This window comes from Podarcis melisellensis, assembly GCF_964234715.1.
Source record: "Podarcis melisellensis genome assembly, chromosome: 7".
Classification (NCBI taxonomy): Eukaryota; Metazoa; Chordata; class Lepidosauria; order Squamata; family Lacertidae; genus Podarcis; species Podarcis melisellensis.
Window position 1 is genome coordinate 41,865,543 of NC_138539.1, and position 24,334 is coordinate 41,889,876.

At 42.2% G+C, this 24,334-nt stretch overlaps 1 long non-coding RNA gene across 1 annotated transcript in view; it reads right to left on the bottom strand.

Annotated features, from left to right (window-relative positions):
- Nucleotides 1-6,328: 6,328 nt before the first annotated feature.
- Nucleotides 6,329-24,334, bottom strand: part of LOC309373959 — a 76,666-nt gene continuing 58,660 nt past the window's right edge. The window contains exon 3 of the long non-coding RNA XR_014170309.1: nt 6,329-6,788. This is a non-coding gene — a long non-coding RNA (uncharacterized lncRNA). The remainder of the gene's footprint in view (nt 6,789-24,334) is intronic.

Consider the following 24,334-nt stretch of genomic DNA (forward strand, 5'->3'; position numbering starts at 1 on the left):
TGGTCAGACTTTGTCCTACAGTCCCATATAGAGCATGTAGTCCAATTCAGATGTAACTAATCACATAGGACCTATTGATTGGCCTGTTGAAGTATTGTTTAAAATGACTCTTGATTTACTTATTCCTGCCATGTCTTGTAATTACTACTGAATTCTCTTGAAACGCTATATTTTATTGCATGTCCCATTTTGCCCTTGTTGTAAGGGGCTTTGAACAGGGTTTACCACAGAAAAGTGGCACGTAAATAAACTGAGGAGAGACAACACCCAAACAATGCAGTAGTACCCTTGGTGACATTCAGCAATGCTAAGCACATTGCAGTGTGCCCTGCACATGGGAATGGCAGGTCCACGAGTGCCTATTATGCTGACACAACCCTCCTCCACCCCAGGAGTGAAGTAGACACCCAGTGATTCAAGGATGCATCGGTGTGTGTAACGCAGCTACATAAAACAAAATCATTTTAGAAGGCTTAACTGACTTATTGACGCTTATAAATAAACTGATGATTCATTAGGGGAAAATGTGATGTTTCAAATGCAAGCTATCACTTGTCAGCTTCTTAAGGTTATCATGGGTTTTGTATAATTGTGCAGTCAACAAAGACAAGGAATGAGAGTGAGAAGTAAGAAGACATGAGAGGTTGGCCATTACAGTACATTGAGACAAGAGATACATCCACAGTTAGCATCCTATCACCCAGGAAACCAAGGCACAGTTCCTCCATAAGGTGGTAACAATAAACCCTAGTAGTTCCAGCTATCTTCAAAATGACCTTTCAGAAACCATAGGGACACTTTAAAGCCCTGGAGTTTGGCTGGATCCTGTGTAAAACCAAATGTTAGTAAATAGGCATTTTCTTTGCAATGAAATTGCTAATAACCATCTATTATTGCTTTATTCGTCAATGCCTTTATCTTAAGATGCTTTAAAATCTCAGTCTATAATTTGTTTTGTGCTATTTTCACATTCTTCCTAATTATAGCACAAGGAAGTAACATTTAGTTCAGTGATGTTTCCATGTAGCATGTGTGTGTCCTGGGAAGAGTCTCATGAACCAGAAAGAGAGGGATGGAAGACTGCCTTTGGCCCCTGGGCTTAAAGTTCACCATCCTCACAAAAAATTAAATCCATCAATACAACTTAAAAGTGCTTCAGGTGGATCATGCCCATCATCTGGCAGAAAGAGACCATAGGCGCCGACTCCATGGGGCTTGAGGGGGCCCGAGCCCCCTCAAAAATTCGTTTGGGGGGGCTCTGCCCCCCCAATAATCTCCGGCGCCCCTCCAGCAGAGCGCCATCGCCGCCCCTCCCCCAGCCCAAAATGCACAGGGAGGGGCGGGCTGCATGCCTCCTGCCCTCCCTCCCGAGCAAAAGCTCCACCCAATTTCCTTTGGAGCTGATCACGAGGAGGCGGCGCCACTTTATTTGCATATTCATGAGCTTATTTATTATTCATGAGCTTTCCCGGGCCCCCCCAATATTTTTTATAAGTCCGCGTCCCTGAAAGAGACTGTTTGAAAGTTACCACATTATTGCTGCTGATCTGCTGAAGTATGCGATTAAGCAATTTTAAAAGCCATTTTTTTTAAAAAAAATATTTTTAACAAATATTAATGTGAGTTACATTGATCTCAATCAGCAGATGGATCCTCTTCTAAAGATTTGCTCTCGTTTCAAGGTGGAAAGTCTGAAAATAAAGTTTCAAATTGAACAGAGTCTAGCTCCCTGAAAGTTTATGATTCCTTTATCCTTTTCCAGCTTCAGGTTCATCTCTTCACTTGTCTTATGCTTAGTTTGTAGGATACAGTAATGCTGTTGTCGTTTGCAATATTGAGGAACCAGTCCCAGGTACTACATTTTCCTTCTTTGAAAAATGCTTTACACACAATACAGTGGTACCTTGGGTTAAGTATTTAATTCGTTCCGGAGGTCTGTTCATAACCTGAAACTCTTCTTATCCTGAAGACCACTTTAGCTAATGGGGCCTCCTGCTGCCGCTGCGCCGCTGCTGCACAATTTCTGTTCTCATCCTGAAGCAAAGTTCTTAACCCGAGGTAATATTTCTGGGTTAGCAGAGTCTGTAACCTGAAGCATATGTAACCTGAAGCATATGTAACCAGAGGTACCACTGTATTAATTCATCCCATGTGAGTTTTTAGACATGGGAGTCATTTTGAGGCATGCACACTCCCATGTTGTAAAACAGCTCTTCTGGGAAGCAGATGTAAGCTGTCCTGTGAGTCACCATGCAATGGGATTTCTTGAGGTGTACATCCAGATGTGGCCTCTTGTGTCAAAACTTTATTTGGAAAGGTCCCCAATGATACTGCCAGAACCACCTGCTCACTTATGTTAAGTATGCACAGCCATTTTGCTGGCCTCCAGTAATGGTATTTTCTTAAGAGGGTTTTAAATGCACACATTTCTTGAGACATATAATCAAACACTCAGCAAAGTCGCCATTTGGACAGTTTTTCAGGAAACTGTTGCAGAAGGAAAGCTGTAGCAAGCAACTACTGTAGTCCATTGTTGCAATCCTCTCTTAATATACTAAGGAGACAATCCGAACTTTATGTTGCTGTTGTCAGAGCTTTGAGGAGTGGCTGAGCCACCACTGGATCTGCAGCTCTGCACTTCTCAGCAGCCATGATGGAAGGGGAGAGAACAGGACAATCAGGCTAGTGCAGCAATCAGATCTGGTCTGGTCCTACTGCTGGCTGACGAAAGGTGTGAGAAGATCTTGGGATCAAGCAGATCACAGGCTGGCTCAGCCCCACCTTCCAAATGTCCTGCTTTGGGCTTTCCACTGGGCTCCACCTAGCAGGGATGCTGTGAGTAAACTTCCCACAAGTTTTGCAGCTGACGGGAGGCCATCTGAGCTGGTGGATTCAAGTGAAGAGATGTATCTGCTCAATCCAAACTTCTCACAGACTATTTGGATTGCTGTTAGTTTGTTTTAAGATTAATACTCTGCTTTTCTATTAAAGCAATAAAAAAGTGGCTTACAATAAACTGCAATAAAACCTTGATTAAGCTAAGCAGCTCTTGATCTGGTCAGTGCTTGGATGGAAGGTCATTGGGAACCTTCAGTTCTAATGTGGGGAAAAGCCATTATGTAAATGTACTTCATAATAACTAACTAACAAAGAACTAACAAAATTAAAACCACACATTCCTTTCAAACAAAAGCATCAACAGCTAAAATAACGAGAGGCAGCAGTACTAAAAGAAAGCCTTGTTGTTGAAAGAAACAACGAAAACCATTACATATAAATATGGACTCTACATATAACCCTTCATGTAGTGTGGAACATATGACCCTCCGAACGTTGTTGGACTACAATTCCCATTATTGCCAACCACTGGTAATGCTGGCTGGGACTGATGGGAATTGGAGTCCAACAGCATCTGCTTCACTCCTGATAGAGCCTCAAGTACTGAGATGATGCAAAATTCCCTGTTCCTCATATGAATTTCCATCTGATATCAAGAAAACTGGGAAGGATTTAACAGATTTAATCAGAGCAATGCATCAACATCTCAGGCCCCTTTACATGTGAATGCTTCACTTTTTCCTGACAGCGTCTTTACATATCATAATGTATATGGCCCTTGGGGCCTCTTGAAAAGGTAAGAATAGGTTATAAGGGTGGTATTCTAATTAAACTTTACTCAGAGTAGACCCAATGAAATCAATGAACATGACTGCTCTGAGTAATACTTAGTTTAATACTACCCTAAGTCTGCAACAGCTTTTGTGGGAAAGGGGAGCCAGAGGCAGGCTGAGCACACAGCTGGGCCAGAGCAAGGCGGAACCTGGGATTTTGAGCCACCCTCTTTCTGTCAGTCATGGGATCCTCAGAAGGTAGACTATCCTACCAGACCAATTTTGCTGACTGAGGATATGCAGAGTGGTTCCACGTCTCCACCTAATCATCATACTCAGTTTGCAAGTAGCATCATGCAGTGAGTCAGGGATGAGGGGAAAGCATTTTGCCTCTCCTCATAAGCAACTGATGGAAGGAGGCTACTTGTGCATATACTGATGGGTGCCACTAGTCAAGATCTTCCTCGCGAAAACTGAACGTGGCAGAAGGGACTCCACATTGCGTTTATGTTTGTAGGCAGGTACGCTAGTTGTTTACGACCATTTTAAACATGTATTTTCTGGTGCCATGAATGGTTGATTCAGAGAGTATGTTCTCTGTGTTGTAATCCATAGACTACTCTGCTCTCTCATCATGAACTGAAATATCTGATTTGCAATCATTCAATCTTTCTTGCTCTCAGGCATTCCTGGCCACACCTCTACTTAATGCACAAGTCGTTCCACAGGACAAGCTACAACAACGACTAGTTCCCTCTCTCACTTCACAAGTCTGAGAAGTTCTCATCCCTGACTGGTTATACTGGCATGGTAGTTGGTTTTAAAAAAACAACAGCCAGTCATACAATTGACATCTTTTTCTTAAAGGTGAATGAGCTACTTATTTCATGCAGAAAAATGCAGAATCTTTCTCTCTCCCCCCCCCTTTCTCACACAGAGGGCTTCCCTGGATGAGGAAGTTTTAAACTAATGCCCAGTGGCATATATCTCCATTTGGGGCAAGGTGCTTGAGAGAGTGGTGGCAGTTGTGGTTCAGCTTTGGGCATGCTTGAAGGAGACTGAATATCTGGATCCATTTCAGCCTGTCTTCAGACCTGATCATGGCACTGAAGCTGCCTTGACCACCCTGGTTGATGACATTTGTAAGGAAAGAGATGTGGGGAGTGTGAACCTGCTTGTTCTTCTTGACCTCCTGATGGCTTTCAACATCATTGACCATGGTATCCTTCTAGAGAGGCTCACGGAATTGGAGCCTGGAGGCACTGTACTTTAGTGGTTCTGTTCCTATTTCCAGGGCTGTTTCCAAAAGGCCCAGAGGGTTCTTGTTCTCCATGCTATTTAACATTTACATGAAGCCACTGAGAGAACTTTTGGAACCAAGTGTCACCAATATGCTGGTGACTACCTGCTCTATTTCTGTTCCATCTACATCAGGAGAGGTGGCTGAGAAGCTGGATAGGTGTTTGGAGGCAACAATGTGCTGGGTATGAGCCAAGAAATTGAAACCGAAACTGTACCCTGAAAAAACAGGTGTTATGTATTCCAAGTTCTTGAGTCGAGGATGTGGGCAGGAACAAGCTTGCACTGCCCTGGAAGCGGCAGGACCATAGCTTGAGGGTATTCCACTCAGGTGGCCTTGGTAGCTAGGTTTGATTATTTCTAGCTCTGGCTAGTTCACCAGGTATGGCCCGTTTTGGACAGAGATGACTGGTACTCCATGCTTTGGTAACTTCTAGACTGGATTATTACAATGTGTTTGATATGCAGCTGTCCTTGAAGCCCTCAGAAATTTCACTAGTTCAAAATGTAGCTGCCAGATTATTGACTGAGGTTCTATTTAGAACTCATATATAAACCCTGTTCTAAAATCATCATTGACTGCCAGTTCATTTCTGGGCCCAATTTAATTTGCTCACACTAGCACTTAAAGCCCTAAATGACTTAGGCCCCAAATATCTGAAAGATCACCTCCTTTCCTACAGATACTTTTGGATGTTCACAGCTGCAATAGGGGCTCTCATTAGTTCCACAGAAGGCACAGGAGAAGGCATCCCCACAGAGGTGCATCTGGCATATTCATGGTACAGTGGTACTCCAGGTTAAGTACTTAATTCGTTCCAGAGGTCCGTACTTAACCTGAAACTGTTCTTAACCTCAAGCACCACTTTAGCTAATGGGGTCTCCTGCTGCTGCTGCACTGCTGGAGCACGATTTCTGTTCTCATCCTGAAGCAAAGTGCTTAACCTGAAGCACTATTTCTGGGTTAACAGAGTCTGTTATCTGAAGCGTATGTAACCTGAAGCGTATGTAACCTGAGGTACCACTGTACAGCTTTTGGTGAATGCTGTAGATGCAGATCTTTATCCCAACTTTTGACACCTGAGGTGTGTTTTCAGGACCCACCCTATTCCTATAACCGTAATTTGTTTTAACTATTTTTAATTATGAATTTTAAATTGTTGTAACTCACCCTGGGACTTGGAGTTGAAGGGCATGAAATAATTTGTTGTTGTTGTTATTAATAATAATCCAATAATTAAATAAGGCAAAACTGTAGAAAAAACACTTCATAGGGAAACATGAATAGGTTCCCTGCCTCACACATTGCCAAACCCCACACAAAATTAATATGCTTAAAAACAAAACAAAACAGTTGAGAGAGAAATATTCTGCCCAGTGTTGTTTGGAGAAGCTTTTTTTCTCTGCAGAAAAAATATGAACAATTCAGATGCAAGGCATGTCTGTGAAATACCTGAAGAAAGTTCCCAACTGGGTGTGGACTATAATTTGCTCCCTTGGTTCTTTTTGCTTGGGAAGCAGCCAAAGTGAACACCCACGTTTCAAGTCAAAGGAATTTTAAAAAACTCTTTTGACCCAAAGCTTTTATTTCCCATGAATGAGCTGCTATTCACAAAGTGCTTTGAAACTCAAGAGATAACTACAGTTTAATTTAAAAAAATCAAAATGCAGTTGATTGCTATTAGTAAAATGAATACTTCTGGGTGAAGTTTATAACCAATCAAACCAGAGGGCGCTTCCTTCCCTGTCCCCAGCTCTGCTGCCTTGACTTCATTGGTTGTGGGTTGCAGCTCTCTCCACTGCAATTCAATGAAGGTCATACAGGGTTCCATATATGGATCAGCCTTCTGGGTAGATATAACCCAAATGTGCAACAAGCTATGGGCGAATAAAACAAAAACTGAACTCAGCGCCCCAGAGTATATGCACGCATTATGCCCCTGCACCATATAGGCAGGTCAAACAATCCATACTTGTCAGTTCAGATGGTGCCACTTGGGCAATGGTGGAATTAGAGACTGGATTTCATGGGCTTACTTGGGAAGGAGGGTGGAGAAAAGGTGAAATATGACTTGTGGTCATTTTTGACACGGCACCATTTTTGACACTTGTCCTTTTATTGCTTGTTTCCATTTTTCCATTTCTCTAAACTCTTAACCAACAAATGAATATTTAGCAAATATTTATTTGCTTATGTTTATTTTACCCAGGTAAAGGATTATTTTTCAATATTTCACTGAAGTACAAAGCAAAACTTCTAAAAACAGAATGCCATAAGGGCTAATATATCCAAACTCTACAACTATCTGTATAAAACAATGTGTAGTTAAGTAGGTCTAAGTTCAGGAATTATGTTAAGAAACTACGGTATTTTAGTAATTGTGATGGTAGCAGCCTCCATTAAGTGAGATAATAATGGCAGAAAAAATTGACAATTTACTTAACACCTACTAATATATTTGCGCATGTACGTTTGTTCATATGTGCAGATCATAGCTTTGCTAAACTCTTAGATCAAGACAACCAGGAATAGTATGATCTCTGAAGGATAGTTTACAGCCATAGAGATTACAAATATGCAGAAAACATAAATCAGCCATCATAACTACAGTTTTTAAAACACACAGGACACTGTTTTTTATTATTATTATTATTATTATTATTATTATTATTATTATTATTATTATTTTATAACATACTCATTACATATATATTTCATTTGGCAAAGCCCAGTATTAAAACACTGTAAAACCAGGAGCTGGAACAGAGCAATAGTACAGCAACATTTATTCTGGCTACACAAGCCTGGCCGTGCATCCTCTATTCATTTCAAAGAGGCTTGGATGCCCAACAACAGGACATAGAGAACTGATTCTTCTGCTTAGATGTGGAACCTGCAGGTTCTGTGCAGGTTCTGCCCCTTTCAATGATATTCAATTGCATCCTCCTACCTTTTTTTTTAATCCCACCACTGCTATCAATAGACACTGTGGCCACTGACTCTGGCCAGTCCTCAATGGGCTCTTGGCAATGGGGGGGGGGTTCCCCTCTTAGGGTATTTTCCTCACATTGTTTTTACTTTTTCAAAACTTATGGCTACCCTAAATGTGCCACTAACTCCCTCTTGTGTGTGGATGGTACAATTTTGGCTATATAAAGAGTACATCATCAGTACTGTTATAGATTTGGGCGGATTGGTTTTGATAATGCTTGCGAATCGCCAACAGTCCTGTGTTTTTTGTATCTACAAGATGGGGGCCTGTAGTAGCAGGAACTGCTAAACCCGTCATACCAGTTTCTGTGTTTAGTTGACGGCCTAGCTGGCACAAAGAACTGTATGACTGAAGTGTTTGCTATGTTGCCATAGATACAAGTGAGTTATGAGGAGGGGGTAAGCCCCCTCCCCTCTTACCTGCCTGGATGTCATGTAATCCTAGAGTTAGGAAAACAATGAGCCAGGGAACTAGTCTTGGTGTTTAGTCTGAAGCTGGAGAGGGAAGCTGGAAAGACAGACATGTCTTGATATGTGCTGGATCCAAAGCTCTGGCTTCTGGGACCCCCCCTCTCCCCCCATAAATCTAATGAGGAGACAAGGACTTTTAGAATGTTAATGCTCTGAGTCATTCTTCACTCTCCATCAATACAATTAATGCAAATAAATGTATTGGAAAATTATCAAAGCAAAACGGTTTTTGTGTAATTCTTCTGGGTAGGACCTGCACTCTACAGCCTTCCTAGTTGCCTTCCAGTGGAATACACCAGGAAGAAATTCCTCCCATTAGACTTTTTCAAATCAGGAAGTGTAGGCAGCCAGGGAGGTTGCAGAGTCCTGGAGAAATGTTTGATGAAAAGGAAACACACCCATACCACCCCTGGCCACCGTTAAGGTCAAAATCTCACATTCACATAAATTCCAAAGCGAGAATGAGAAGAAAGGACACCTCTTTCACAGAGGAAGAAAACTATTGAGAAAATGGAGAACAGGTGTCAGCACAGCCCTACTAGTAGCCATTCAGTGGCCTAGCATCAAGTGTAGTATTAAATCCTAAACAGATGTAGGTGGTCCTGGCAATGGATTTGCCACAGCTGTGCAATGATGCTGTGGGAGGCGCACATTACCATTTCCTTCTTCATTCATCTGGAGCATGTGCAGGGAGGAAAAGGTTTGGATAACTTAATCAAGGGGAGGGTTTCCAAGTGCATATCAAGTCACCATGACCACCCTTTGTGGATGGCAGGTTCTAGAAGCAATCTAGATTGAAAGAAGCACGTTGAGGATGAGCACGAATGATTTTGCATTAGAAACAATTTGGCATGCACACAACCTACATGTTAAATACAAACGTGTGCAAGGAAGCCCTGATATGTCAAAATGGAAAAATAATAGGCTTGAGGGTATACTAATTTTGAATGGCCAGAAACGGAGTTGCACAGCCTGTGTAACGCAGCAGTTGGGGGGTTGGACTTGGACCAAGGAGATTTAGGCTCAAATCCTCCCACAGCAACAAAGCTTACTGGGTGACTTTGGGACAGTAACCATCGCTCAGCTTAACCTATCCGACAGGTTTGTTGTGTGGATAAAAGGAGAAATATGTATGCCACTCTTGGTGCTTTAAGGGAAGCATGGGACAAAACCTTTTCATAAATAAACAACCCTTTTAGCCGCCGGTTGTTTCCCCATGCAAAATTGCTCCCCAGTCTGCTGCTCCCCTCCCCTTCACAGGGTTCCAAGTGCATATTTACAATGACAATTATACAATGGAAGGACAATTGTGACCTGCAGGGAAAGGGTTAGGCACCTGGTCTCTGTGTTACTCTTCTGCTCCAAAGCACAGCCTCCTGAGGCAGCTTTTCATTAAAAACAAAACAACAACATCACTGTCTCCAGAGGCAGCTTCTCATGAAAAATAACAGCAGCAGCAACAAAAACGTTGGGGCTTTTGCTTCATGTAATAGCATGCAATGTGTGATTTTTCCCTTAAAAGATATCATTTGATTCATTCTTTTCTATCTTTTATAGTTTGTAAACCACCACAATTTATATGTGAAGCATGTAATGGATTTCCACAGCAAATACAGAAAAGACACATCAGGCATGTGAAGCTCCAAATATACAGTACATGGATTAACTTTAGTTAAACATTTGGTCCTGTACTTTGAACTAGGTTACTGATAGCGTAGGAATGCAGCTCTGGTCTGGATTTTGTTGAAATTAATGGGAAGCAAAACAAATCCTGCACTCTAGGTTGGCAATAAATGATTACCATTTTTTTATTTGTTTGTATTTTTTTGTCAACATAATATTTTTTTAAAAAATGTAACATACAGTAAACTTACACTGTCATTCTGACAGGGCAGGGCCACAACTTGGCCCTTCAGTTTCTTCCCAGCAACGAATAACATGAGATCACATATGAGGACAAACAGAAAGTAATTTTTCTCTGTGTCTATGGCTGTCAGATATATTTCCTCAAAGCTTTGCTACCCAAAGACTAGCCTTATTTGTGATTATACATAACGGTGACAATAATGGGCCAAACTTCACTAGGAATTTAAAGAATTCCTAACCAACACCAGATTTAAACATATTCAAACATCAAATCACACAGTTTCCAATGACCATGCTGCAAGAATTGCATGGACTGTCAAAGAGGAGACGGAAAAGATGACTAATTGGAGTTTGGAGACAAAGGTGGCTTGATTCCTTTTGAAATATAGAACCACACCCCAAATGATGGGTGTGCAGCCAGCCCAATTATTGATAAGAGGATAATAACTTACTGAAACTTATTGCATTCTAGTATGAAAGAGGAAGTACAAAGGAAATAGACACACTTGGGTTACAGCGTCATGTCTACACCAAGAGTTTAATTACCAGCCAATTTAAAGAAAGATTCTTTATCTCTCAGAATTTGTTTAAATGCTGGCAGAGTGGTCAAGCAATACCAATACCCACATCCACATACAACCTGATGTGTATCTGGGAAAAGAATGATCACCCCAAAGCACAAACTGGAGGTGTTATTGATATTTCAAAAAATAGGAGTGTGAGGACCTCTATACAGTCACTTAGCAATTAATATCTTTTTCTCTAAGGAGCTCAAGGTGATGTAGATGGTTCTTCACCTCTCCATTTTATCCTCATGACAACCCTGTGAGGTAGGTTAGGCTGAGAGACAGCAACTGGCCGTAGGTCACCATGTGAGCTTCATGGCTGAGCAGGGGTATGAACTCTGGCTGCCCGGGTCCTAATTCAACACTAACCCCTACATCATACTGCTTTCTTAAAAAAGAAAAGGAAAAAAAAGATGTCAAGCAAAAAAAAATAGCTTGGCATATGTTTAAGTTTTTAATTCTTCAAAGCAATCCCTGTTTTTAAACCGTATTTTTCGTCCCATAGGACGCTCCTTCCCATAGGACGCACCTAGTTTTTTTGGGGGGAAATAAAGGAATTCCCCCCTTTATTTCCCCCCAAACCAGGCCGGGGAACAGAGGGATGGTGGCGCTGTGCCTCCCCGCTGTCCCCCGAGCTTGTGGGGCTGGCTGATGTCTGCCCAAAGCATGGGGCGCTCTGCTTCAGGGCACCCTGCGTGCCGGGCGGGAACTCCTGCGGGCTCCCCAGGCTTGCTGATAGCTTCCTGAAGCCTGGAGAGCAAGAGGGGTCAGTGCCCACCGACCCCTCTCGCTCTCCAAGCTTCAGCGAAAGCCTGTATTTGCCCCGTAGGACACACACAGATTTCCCCTTCATTTTTGGAGGGGAAAAATGTGCGTCCTATAGGGCGAAAAATACGGTAAATACTGTGAATTTTTTTTGGCAGCCAAACTAATAAAAAGGCATTGGTAACTATAGTTCATATTCTATATTTTAAATTGCACAAGCACATTCACGTTGACTAATTAGGATGTTCACATGTATCTTCTTGAGCTAACCATATATCTTCTAACTGTAACATTACTAAAATATAGGTTGTACTTACTTACTTAGCAGAATTTATTTATTTATTTATTCATTGCATTTAGATCACACCTTCCACCCCACCCCACAAGCAGCTCGGAGTGGCATATATGGTTCTCCTCAACAACCCCTCTGCAGGAGGTTGGGCTGAGAGGGAATGATTGGCCCAAGGTCACCCATTGAGTTTCATGGCCATGTGGGGCTTTGATCCTTGGTCTCCTGGTCCCTAATCCAACATTCTAACAATACACCAAGGGGGCTCCCATCAAGTACATTGGAGCTTACTCTAGATAAATGGGTACAGAATTGCAGGCTCAATGAATGATTTCCATTCTACGTATAAAATAACCTCTCTTAATTTCAGGATATTATCTCCAGGTCATAACAAATACATCCAAAATGCCTTAGTTTTTGTTGTTGTTGTTGTTGTTGTTGTTGTTAATTGGAGGTTTCTCTTGCAGGACAATTTGGAAACAGAACCTTGATTTTCTGGAGAATCACACACACACACACACACACACACATTCCATGTGTGATGTAGTCCAGAGAATGTTATGAATATCTAAATTCCATCAGCAGGATTTAATTTCATTACAGCACTCTGAAATATACTGATCTTAGTCAAATATAGTTATAACTTCTTTCTTGAAATTGTGTGTGTGTGTGTGTGTGTGTGTGTATACATATATATATATACACGCATACATATACTGGAATTAGGACAGAATCAGATTAGTACGGGGAACTTCTGGCCTGTGGATCTAATAAGGTTTGCCAGGCCATTTTAGTCAAACCATGCCCACTTGCCCTATGTTGTCAGATGGACTCAAAGCAGGGTTTGCACTCAGGCCCCACCAAACAGCTCATTTGTGGCCTGGGCAAAGCAGATTTTGGTGCCTTTGGAATCATTGGTGCCTTTGTGATGATTTGTAATTGCTGCTAATTAATAATTTGTTAGACTAATCAATTAACAACAACAACAACAACAAAGTGTTTCTGTGGAGGAAGTCTTTCCCTGTCCCTTCAGAAAGATTGACTCACATGCAGACTTAATTAATTTAAGGCTGCAATACGATACACTTATCTGAGATTAAGTCTCATTGAATTCACTATAGTTTACTTCTGAGTAAACATGCATAGGATTGCATGATACTTGATTCACAGTGCAATTTTATGCTCATTTAATCAGAAATAAGGGCCATTGTGTTCCATGGGGCTTAGTCTCAGGTAAGTATGCATAGGATAACAGCTTAAAATTCATACCACTCAAATACTAAGTGTGGTATTCAATGCTAGGACCAGTGAAATTAATAGACATGACTAGCTTAGGTCTACTAATTTCAATGAGTCTACTCTGAGTAGGGCTTAGTTGACTACAACTCTTATGGGAGGATCCAATGTTACTCTTACATATGGTAAATCCACTGAAATTAATAAACATGCTTAATGAACTATTTTCAGTGGATCCACTCTGAATTGGACTAACATTGGAGACAACTCTAAGATATATTTAACTTGGTTACAGTTCTGATTTGGACTGACGTAATCAAATATTTGCACAGCATTTTCAGATGTCAGACTTAGATCACCTCTGAGCCTCTTGCACACTATTTATGCTAATATGTCACTTGCCAATGCAGAAAAGAATACAGAAGAGATGTATTTGGAAAGTCAGTTCTCCAGCCAACAAAGATTTTAAATTTATATTAGGAACCAGAATGAAGCAAAAAGAGCTTCGACTTCATGTTTGGAAGTCCTGCTGTGTTCTGTGAACTCTTTGAGCTATGAAGCATTTCTGTCAGAATATCTCCAAAGGTGTTATCCTCCCCTCTTATGTTAATCGCTATGGAAACAGGGAGGTTTAGGCAGAAGTGATCAAAAAGATAATCAGCACCCGAAGAGCATCACTTCAGGCTTCAAGGGTACAGAACTAGATGGGAATGCCATGGTATTTGTCTGAAGCAATTGGATCAAGCAACTACTGGGAGCAAGTTGTCCTATATTTTCAGACCGTTTCAAATATAGATTCGTATTCTTTATGATAACAATAGGACCATGAACTTGGAACAAAACTAAAGATGCTATGAGGATTCATCATTAATCCACTGCCACATAGACCACCAAATGCTGTCAGTAGCTATTCACAGAACAGGAGAGAAAAGCAATTTTGCAGACTCTCAAAGCAGAAATGCTCCCAAACGTGAATACTGAAGTTCCTAAAAGAGATAGCAACCAAACCAACTGTTTGGATGCTTCTGAGGACCAAACTAGGCATGCACTTATATATATTTCAGACAGCTACATAACTTGTTTTTTTTCTTAACTAATTACGGGGGTGGGGGAGCCCAATTCTTAAGGTGAAGGCAGTGCATGGGCAGGGGAACTTTCTGTCTTCACTCCCTCATTGAAGTTGGAATGAAAATCATCTGCCCTGCCTTGCCCCCAGGACTAAGCAGCCTTAGAAAGATGTCCCCAAATGCATAAGTGCCACTTCATGCTATATATTAAATTGCCCCTCTCACTGCTACAAAGGTTATTATGTCAGCACCTAAGTTCCAGCAGACCTTTCTCTCTCTCTCTCCCCCAGGGGGACACCCTACAGCTCAGACCAATCCCCAATTACACCCTTCAGGCTGTTGCATCCTGATAAAATCTCTCCTCAAGAGCCAAGGAGGCTGGAGAACTTGAGACAGATTCAGTTCCTACCTTGGAGTCGCCACTATTTGCATATTATTTTAGTATCTGCATGGCATATGGAAGTGCAACAGAAGATGCATCTCCTGGCTTACAGATGCAGGAATGATAGCAGGCTGTCCCACTGTTGTTGTTGTTGTGTGTGGGAGTAGATAAGGTTAAGGGTGTTTATTGTCAGGGACATGCCACAGCCATGGGCAAGTGATCTTGAATTTTAATGGGGGAAGGTGTGTTCTTTAGCTCAGGAACATTGAGATAAGCTGCTAGAGCTGGCACCAAAGAGGCCCCAGGCCAGGGATGGGGAACATTTCTAGCCTGAGTACCACACTCCCTCACAGACAACCTGCCAGGCCACATTTGTGGTGGGTGGGCCATAGAAAAACGTGGGTGGAGCAATGGAGGTGATTTGGTCACACTGGGCATGGAGCTTCAGGGGCACCACAGGGGGCACCACAACTATGATGTAGAATGGAAGGTGAGAGGATTTTGGCACCACACAGGGCACCGCTGAAATTTGAGACCCAAAGGTCTGCCAAAGGTCTGGGTTCAACCCAGTCCACACATGGCCTCCCCATTCTGTTGCTCACAAACCTCTAAGGGCAGTTTGGAATAAGTGCATCTCCAGCTGAGCCTGGGTTCAGCCAGGGTTATGCCAGCCAAATTCCCCTGCCTGGCTCAGCTGGAGATACACTGGTATAAGTCTTCCATTCTAGCTCAGCTGGCTCTCATCTCTCTTTGCGAAGTCTGGCAGAAGTCCTGAAAGGGGCCGTTTTAGATGAGTGTGTGTGGCAGTGGTGGGGCAGGGCAGGGGGAGACGCATTCCTATTCCAAACTCCTTATATCTCAGTCATCTGACCCAGCAACCCAACTGAAGTTACACTGGCAAAAATGATGGTGTGTGTCAAACTCTGTTTGAAAGTTTTGTTTTTCTTCTGCCTGGCTTGGACCGATTCAGCAGCCTCCCTTCTGAGCAGGGTTTGGAACTGGGGTAACTTTGGCTGGCTTATGATATTTTGCGCTTTTGTTGTAGCTTTTAACAAAAGTTAACTGGAGAGGTTTGCCCACTGACATCTAACTCTTCTTTTGTAGCTGCTTACCTATATTCTGGGTTATTTAGATTTATATATTTATTTAAAAATATACCCTGCCCTTCATCAACAGGTGATCTCAGGGCAGGCAACAGAATAAGCAAATACACACTTTATTTTATTATTTGGTCCATTGGAGCCGGCCCCATGGAGATCCGCGGTGCCTGATGCCCGGCTCGAAGACAAAGATGGCAAGCAGGAGGGGTGCTGTGAGCACCTGCACCTCAACCTGTTGGGCTCCGGCTGAGCGTCGGCTCGATTTTTTCCCATTTAGCTTTCTGGCGCCCCACAGAATTTGGTGCCTGCAGGCTAAAAGGGAAAAAACCAAGCCAATGCTCGGTGGGAGCGGCTCATGCACCTTTGCTCACTCAGCGCGCTCGTTTGGTGTTGCCTGGACTCTCGCCTGGCACCCTCCAGAAAACTTGGCGCCCTGGCGCCCCGCACCACTAGTGTCTATGGGTAAGACGGCGCTGACGTAGTTTTTGTGCTTAGTTTTTCCCAATGAACATTTACTGCAGCCCTTTAAGACAAGACTTGGGAACATTTTTGAATCAAAGGGTTGCATTATCTTGTGGTAAATCTCTTAGAAGCCACATACCAAATATGGGTGGGACTGAAGTCATCAGTGGGTGGTGCCAAAGCCAAAATTAATTGGGGCCAGAGCTAGTGATGAGACACTCTTCTTTTTTCTTCTAGCCACCCTTCTAAGTTTCAGAAAAAAATGATTATAGGATATGAGACTTTATACCCCTTTTAAATTCCTGTCTTAGATTAATGAAGTAGAAGACATTAGCAACATTATCATGATTAGGCTATCATAATAGCTCATTAAAAGATTTGCCTTTCTCTTTAACACTTTAAAATAAGGCTGTCCTTTAAATAAGACAAATTCAGATGGTGTGTCGCAGGTATTCTTGATGGCATCATCACAGAAGTATGTGTCAAACAATTTTGGATTCTTGAGGTGGGGCTGAAAAGAATAAGAAAGTTCTCATAGTGGAGGTAAATACCAAAGCATTCTAAAGAACCTGCCACACCAAAATGAAGTATTGGGCTTCCAGCACAATTAAGCTGATGGCTTCAACAGCACAGAAGAAATATATATACACATCTATATAATAAACAGTGTCAATGCTTTTATCATGAGAAGGATCAAGATTGTAGCATCCCTGTCATAATGTGGTTCCAGCAGTGAGAGGAGAAATCAGAGAGTCAAGCAAGGTGTGGCTCTGGGGTTTCATTGCTCAAGGCTAATTATTCACCCAAGTCCCCACCCGAGAAAAGCTGCTTGGCAGGTTTGGTGTTGCAGACAGCTGTCAAAGGAGACAGCCAAGCCAAACTGTTTTTTATGAGGTTGCCTACACTGTACCTTTAAAACACATTTTAAGCACATTTCCTTCCTCAAAGAATTCTGGCCACTGTAGTCCATTGAGGGTGGCTGTCTACTGAAGCTCTGCAAGGGGTAAACTCAAGTGCCCAGAATTCTTTGAGAGGAGAAATGTGATTTGAACATGCTTTCAGGATACAGTGTGTATGCAGCCTAAGATTGCACTGCACTCAGCAAAATAATCCCATACCTTCTGGCACACATTCAGTTCTCAGCCATTACACGTTGTATTGTATAAGAAGATGTATTTTTTCAACATTTAACCATATGTGTCTTGAAACACCACAAGGCTAATCTTTTTTAAAAATATAATTTTGCTCAAGGAAAATGTACAGCTGTGGGCATTTCTGGACATCCCATTATGGAATATTTGACCATTTATTTATCCAGTTCAGAATATTTATTTGGTGGGATAGGGAGAATAGCGGAGCATAGAGAAGCACAGCTCTAAGTCCTATTTTTCAGAGTATAGGTGATGACATTATCAACACTGGGATATTGGGTGAATCCTTCATGATCTGCTAAGTGAACGATGGTGACCACAAGGCTTTCAAGTTTGTTTGTGAGAACCTAGAAATCAGAGAATGATAAAGATAACTGAGCAGAGGTTGGATATTCCTTTCCTTTTCTTTACCTTTTTCTTTATTATGAGCTCCTGAACTTAAAGATGTACTACTGTGCCACTGGGTGGGATGCCAACAAGAAAATCTGCCACATATTCCTACACAAAATCCCCAGACATTGGTCTTGATGCTTAGAGGTAAGCAAGAGCTACTTTAAGTTTTACGTCTTCTGAAGGGAGCTATGCAGAACCCTGGTTCTGCAATTCCCCCCCCCCCCAGCGCATCAGCCAGTGCCTATGAACTACAGCAGAGGGTGCTAATATAGGTTCCCAGAAAATTTCTTCCTTGCTGGGAATGTCTTGCAGGTGCTTCTTATACTTTTCATTAAAGCATGATTTGGTTTACAGTGCTTGTGGAAAACAAATAGCTAAATGGTACCTTAAACCTCAGTTATGGCCACAACAATGGAATGTCTAGGTGTGCTTTTTTAATAACAAAAATATAAAGCTAAAAGTGAATGAACTACAAGGTAAAATATTATGTTAATTTTTCACATAGTCTAGTCCTTCCCCTGCCCCACCCCCTGTTCTTAAGAGGCTCTCTTCTCCAGAGAGTAGCAGGAAGTAGAGAGGCAGAAAAAGGTCCTCCTTTCCTTCCACTCTGCAGTTTTAATCTGAAATCTTAGGCACAGTACTGTGCCCAGAGCTCAGAAACTGCTTGCGCTAATGAAATTCCCTGCCACAAAATGCACCTAGAACAATGGGAGTTTTGAACACTGCAAACACCTATAATATATTTCTCTCCTAAGAGACAGAGGAATGTAGTATGCACAGATGTACTGGTTAGTTGTGTCTATACATAATATGTAGCATTATATAGATAAAGTAATAGCAGCCTCATACCTGGTGTTGCTTAGGAAATTTGAGAAGTGGAAAAAAAAATTAGTTCAGTTTGGAGAAGTTAAGTCCACTAACTTGATTCAAAATGGCATCAACTTATATCCAAAATTGCTCTTTCATCTCAGAAATCATGCAAAAATTGGTTTTGATATCATACAAGGTGTCCAAATGCATCACAAGCTAACAGCTTTCCAAAAAATATGGAGTAGATGGAAGTCAGAAATGGGATAGGGAAGAATTTTATTTAACATCTGTTTTACAACTGATTGTTCTTAATGCCTCAGAACGCCCCCTCTTTTCTTAAGGGGTGAATTAAATGCCAGTAGCGTGTGTTTTGTGGGTGGAGTGGAATGAAGACTACACTGTAAATAAAAACACTGCCTGTTGTAAAAATTCCAAAAACAGGTATTTTTAGCAACCGTACTGGAAGAATTTAACCCATCAAATAAAGTAGAAGCTGCAAAATTAAAGCCAAGCACTTGTTTTCATGAGCTTCTGCAGCAGGTACACCCTATTTTAACCAATCATTATACAAATAATCAGCTGCAGAAATAATTGCTTCCTTGGCTAAAGGACAAAGGCATTCTTCTTTCCAGTGTGCACACTGTTGAATCCCTAAGGCACTGAACATGTCAAGACTAATGCTTTGTACTTAATATCTAGCTTCAGAGTGATAGTTCTCAGATCTACTTTGGATATGAAAAATTGGGGCTTGTCCTTAGTACAAAAATCCAGTACTGAGAGCTCACAGCTTCATTTCCCTCAATCTCATAGAAACACAGAAAACTATGCGTAAAATATGTTGGAAAAATATATCCATTTGGACATATATCCATCAGGACCAAAGAGACTTTGAGGTTCCATATGTTTTACATTGCTTTGTGATGGATGGTAATTATTAATCAGGTCTGTACCAAGACATTTTGGCACCTGAGGTGGACCGCAAGTAGCACCCCCTTCCTCACCAGGGAAGGTGTGAGGGAAGATCCACATCAGGAACTGGGGGGGGGGAGGGGAGAGAAAGATTGACACTGGGATCTACTGTCCCTGTGGATTCTGCTGCCTGAGGTGGTCTCCTCACCTTGGCAGGCCGGCCCTGTTATTAATGCAACTGTTGCAGCTTCTTAGATTGCAATCCCATTCCTTCTTACCTAAAGGAAATCCCACTGAACTCAGTGAGCCAAGCAAATACTGTATGTATAAGCTTGTGCAGTGAGAGTCTTAAAAGTAAAGAGAAAAGCGTAAGTGTTCTAGCTGATACACAAGCTCTCTTTGTTCCTTGAATGGAGAGAGGTATCATAAACTAAACTTCCCCTCCCTTTTAGCTAGAACAGAAAAATGAGAGGTTTATCTTGCATTTATAGTGGCTTGATGGGATTTGTTGTTCCATGGATTTTTTTTTGGAAAGTATATAACCACCCACTGTTTTCAGTAGATGTGGTGTTAAATATTGCTTCCTTATGTGTGTGAGATCAAAGGTGGATTCTGATGTGACGGAAGCAGCAACCTCTTCCATGTTGTCTTCCAACTGTACACAATGAAGGCGTGGCACTCGATCAAACCTCTGCCCCTGCCTGTCACACTTTGATTGTTGTAGTGCACAAAACCTATGATTTCTTCCCCTTGTGTCTTTGCTGTCGAGAAGATAGTAGGCCAAGCTGGAATTTGGAAACAAATCAAGAGATTACAGAGAGTTTTCAGCTACAGATAGCTGAACTGGAAGGAGCCAGGCTGCGAGGGCCCATGCTCTTCTTTGGGGAATCTGAAGTGGGATCAGTGGCTGTGCTGCATGCTTTTGGAGTCTATCTTGATTGTAGTATGCTCTACTTTGACAATTACACCCATATTATAAAGACACCGTAACAAGTGTTCTCTCTCTCTCTGACACACACAGACACATGTATTCAAGGGCTTCACTATGTCTAATGGGATTTTTGATGTTTTCCTTTGAATAGGCGATATCTGTGCTATATCACAATTCTTCCTGAAACACCCCACAGTTTCAAAAAAAACAATTTAGCATACCACATGGGAGGTCTGCTCTGGGAAAATAAAAGTCCAAAATCCCCTTGGGGCATGTTGAACTAGTCATAGAATATTTATGTGCCGACTAGAGGCTAAAATAGGTGTAGTTGCACCTGTCTAATCTCTTAAGTCCAGTCATAATATTAGGTTAAGGATGTGAGGGCAATAAGTCACCACCTTCTCCATCATTTATGAGTCTTATCTTCTGCGTGAAGTTTCAGAAACTGGGTGTGGAGAGTGGGCACAGCAACCCCTGGGGGGTCATTAGGTACATCAAGGAAATTTTAATAAATGAAAACTCAAAAGCTATCAGTTATGCTCATCTTATAGCTAAATGAGGATAATGAGCTACTATTAGAATAAGCTGTTCCTCCTTCCGTTAAAGTATGACCTTTAATCTTGGGCAAGAACTACACCCAGATAAAAATCAATGCACTAGGACTACCTAGGTGAAAATGACTTTTTTCTTTCCCATATGACTTTTGTTCTTTACAAATCTCCTTGTTTACATTTCAAGAACTTTTAGCACCTGATGCATTTAAATTTGCTTATGAAGGCATTATTGCCTTCTTCCTTTCCAGAAGCCAACTGTTAATAATGTGCAGGAGTATTTGTGGTAGATGGACTCCTGCCATACATATGTATTGCCGCTAGGGAGTTATTTGTGTTGGTGGATTAAAGATTTGTCAAACAGAGAGAATGTCAGGGACGTGGCTGAATCAAATGCCTGGGAAGAGTCTGACTCGGGAGATGAAGGATTGCCAGTACAAAGAGAGCCAGAGTCTGACTCTGGAGATGAAAGAATGCAGACAGAACAGGAGTGGGTGAGCTCGACCCCCTTTCACAAAGAGTTCCTAGACTCAGCCAGAGCAGCAGACTTGGACAGTTCCCAGGAAGGAGGAGGGGAGAGAGAGACGGCATTGAGGGGGTTGCTAGGCAACCAGCAGAGAAATAGCATGCAGAGAGTTCTTCTCTTGAGAGCGGGAAGGGGGGAGAACTCCACCCGCTTTCTCCCCGAGCCAGAAGAGCTGAAAGGGTTAAAATACAACTGAAGTGCAAAAGAGGAAGGACTGGACGTTAGCACCCTTCTTGCTGTGACAGGCTTGGAGACTTAGAATGACCAACTTGTATCAAAGAACGGCAGGCTAGGAGCCACGCTCTGGGTGTAATTTGTAAATAAATGTAACTAAAAGTGCCAGAGATTTGTTAATTCTTATCGGGACTTGCCTGCCTGCCTGAGATCATTACAGAGAAGTTGCTTTGGGGGGGGAAAATCCTTGTCAATAAAGGGCTCAGCTAGGAATAGCTCCACATCATGTTGCTCCATTGTTTCCTTCAGCAAACATGTGTGTCGTTGATAACATACTGGTGTGCACTGTGTGCCTTGTGGCACTGTCTAACCAAACATTTTTCCATACTACACAGAATGCACCATATTGTGGCTCTGGTCCATCCTATCCCTTTGTGCAAGACTAGCAGTGCTCCCTTAGGGAGCAGGCAGGTAAGTTAGTCCTGTCACGTAGGTTCCCAGGGTGCCACTCCTGCCCTCAGAAAACTCCACTGCCCCAAATATTCCATAATTAAGTCTTCATAAGCTTTAAATTCAAAATACTCCAAGGCCTCAAGACTATAGGCTTATTTATTTATTTATTTAGTAAAGTACTTACATTGTTGGAGGCCAGCTACTATGATACACCCAAATTACAGATGGAAAAAAATACAGTGCATAAACATTAGGGCCTACGTCATAGCCACTTTCATACTGTCCAAGGATTTGATTAAAGTAAGTAAATCAGTGCTCATCAGCCACTTTTTCATTCAAGTTAGAATAATAAAAATATGAACATCTCACAAAGGGAGCAATCTACCAAGGAATGCTGCTCTGCAACCACTTCTGATTTCAGGGACAAAACTGGCCTCAGGGCCAAAGTAAGCAATGGCTTGGTTTGCATGACCAATCAATGGTGCTGGCTCCTGAAGAGGAGCTCAAAGTGGTTTTGTTCCTCTGCAGTCCTTTTTGCTCCTGCGCTGAGCTAAGCCATGGTGTTGTCTGAACCTGGGCTTGTGTTTAAGCTCTTTCTTCACTAGCCACAAGCTGCAGCCAAGTGAGAAGACACAAGCCCCTGTTTGGGTGATGCAGTTATGCCACACCTTAGCTAAGCTGAAGGACTGGGGAGAAGCAAAACATCTGTGACCTCCTCTGAGAGCCTGTGAGTTTTTGCAGTCTTGGTAAGCCATATTGTGTGAACCGGGATTATATATGAAACGTTTGATTGCATTATACATATCTGTCTTGCTGTTGATTGCATGGCGAGTTCCTGTCCCCCCCCCCAGTGGAAATAAAGACACATGACACAATTATTTAAGGTTATTGGGTTAAATATGGCCACAACTTTATTGGTTACAGGTGATGAGCGGTATTGGCTTAGGAATTGGTCCTATCCGGCTTCAGCCCATCTGCTTGAAATCCGAGAACGGTTAACCACCAGTAGGGGAGCCCTGCTGATGCACATCAACTAGGAACTCCCCCGGGGTCACTGCTCAGGGGCGTGCCTTAGGCCCTACATCCATAGGCTTCGGTCAGGGCCACGCCCCCCGGAATCCTTTATCGGACTACCCTTCAATATGCAGGGCAGGTGATGGAGCTTCCTCCCCTCTTCCATTACAAAACAATACCAATACCAATGCCTAACCGCCAATACTAAGGAAGTTGTGATGATTTGCTATGAGGTAGGCAAAAACCAAGTGGCTGGTGCCAATTTGCCAACTGGAAAAATTCCTACCAGGCCCCTCAAGGGTGACCAACCAAGGTCCATAGCAAGGTCAAGGAACGAAAAGCTTAAAGGGCAGGAGGGTGGAAACAGGAACAGCTGGTATGCAGGAAAAAGAGAGAGATCCCCGGCCACGCCTGTGTTTAAATTGGGTGAGCCATGTCCCCAAACCCAGCCAAATGGCCGGCCAGGGGATGACACGGCCGGGGATTCCCCCAATCGCGTGGGGGCTGGGCTCCAGCCACCGTGCGCGTGATGGGGCTGTGATGCCCTCAATCCCACCTCCTCTGCAGGGTGGAAGTGGCTTTTTTCAAAATAGCAGCTCTGAAGTTACAGTGCATCGAAGTTATAATTAACCTCAGGAGGAAAGCCTGCAAATGGTAGTATTCCTTCCAAGGTATGTAGCAGTTGGTGGGGAGGATTTATATTGGAACTGCAAGTGCATGGGGAAAGAGTTAACCTTCTCCCTACATGCCACAATTCTGATCACAACCCCTTTCCATGGCTGCTATTTATTAACAGATATATGTGCAATACAGTAATGCATCTCACATTCTGTCTAATTTGGACCTCATATGGAGACACATGATGGTTATGCTTCGCAGATCACACCCTTGCTTATATATAACTGAGGTCTCTTTTAGATTTCTTCTGACAGTAGGTCATATACTTTTACAGCGTCCAACCTGAGACACTGCAGATTAGTAATAATTATTTAAGTACTTTGCATGGACATTTTCTAAATATATCTCATGGCTGCTACTTATATCAAGTGTACACCAGGAGCATAATAATTATTCAAACCGAGAGTGTTTGATGTGGATTTTGAACATTACAGTTTCCTGCCCATAAAGAACAATGATGCTTTAAGCATTAAAGACCTTTACATTATAAATATATGTACTCACAAATAAGTATACATGAACTGTATTCTATAAGAGTACACAGCTCTAGTATGGCTAATTTGGAATCTATGTACAAGAAATATGTAGTCAAGTCTATCCATTAAGTCAGCTGAGCAAATGCTTCAGAACAAGTTGCA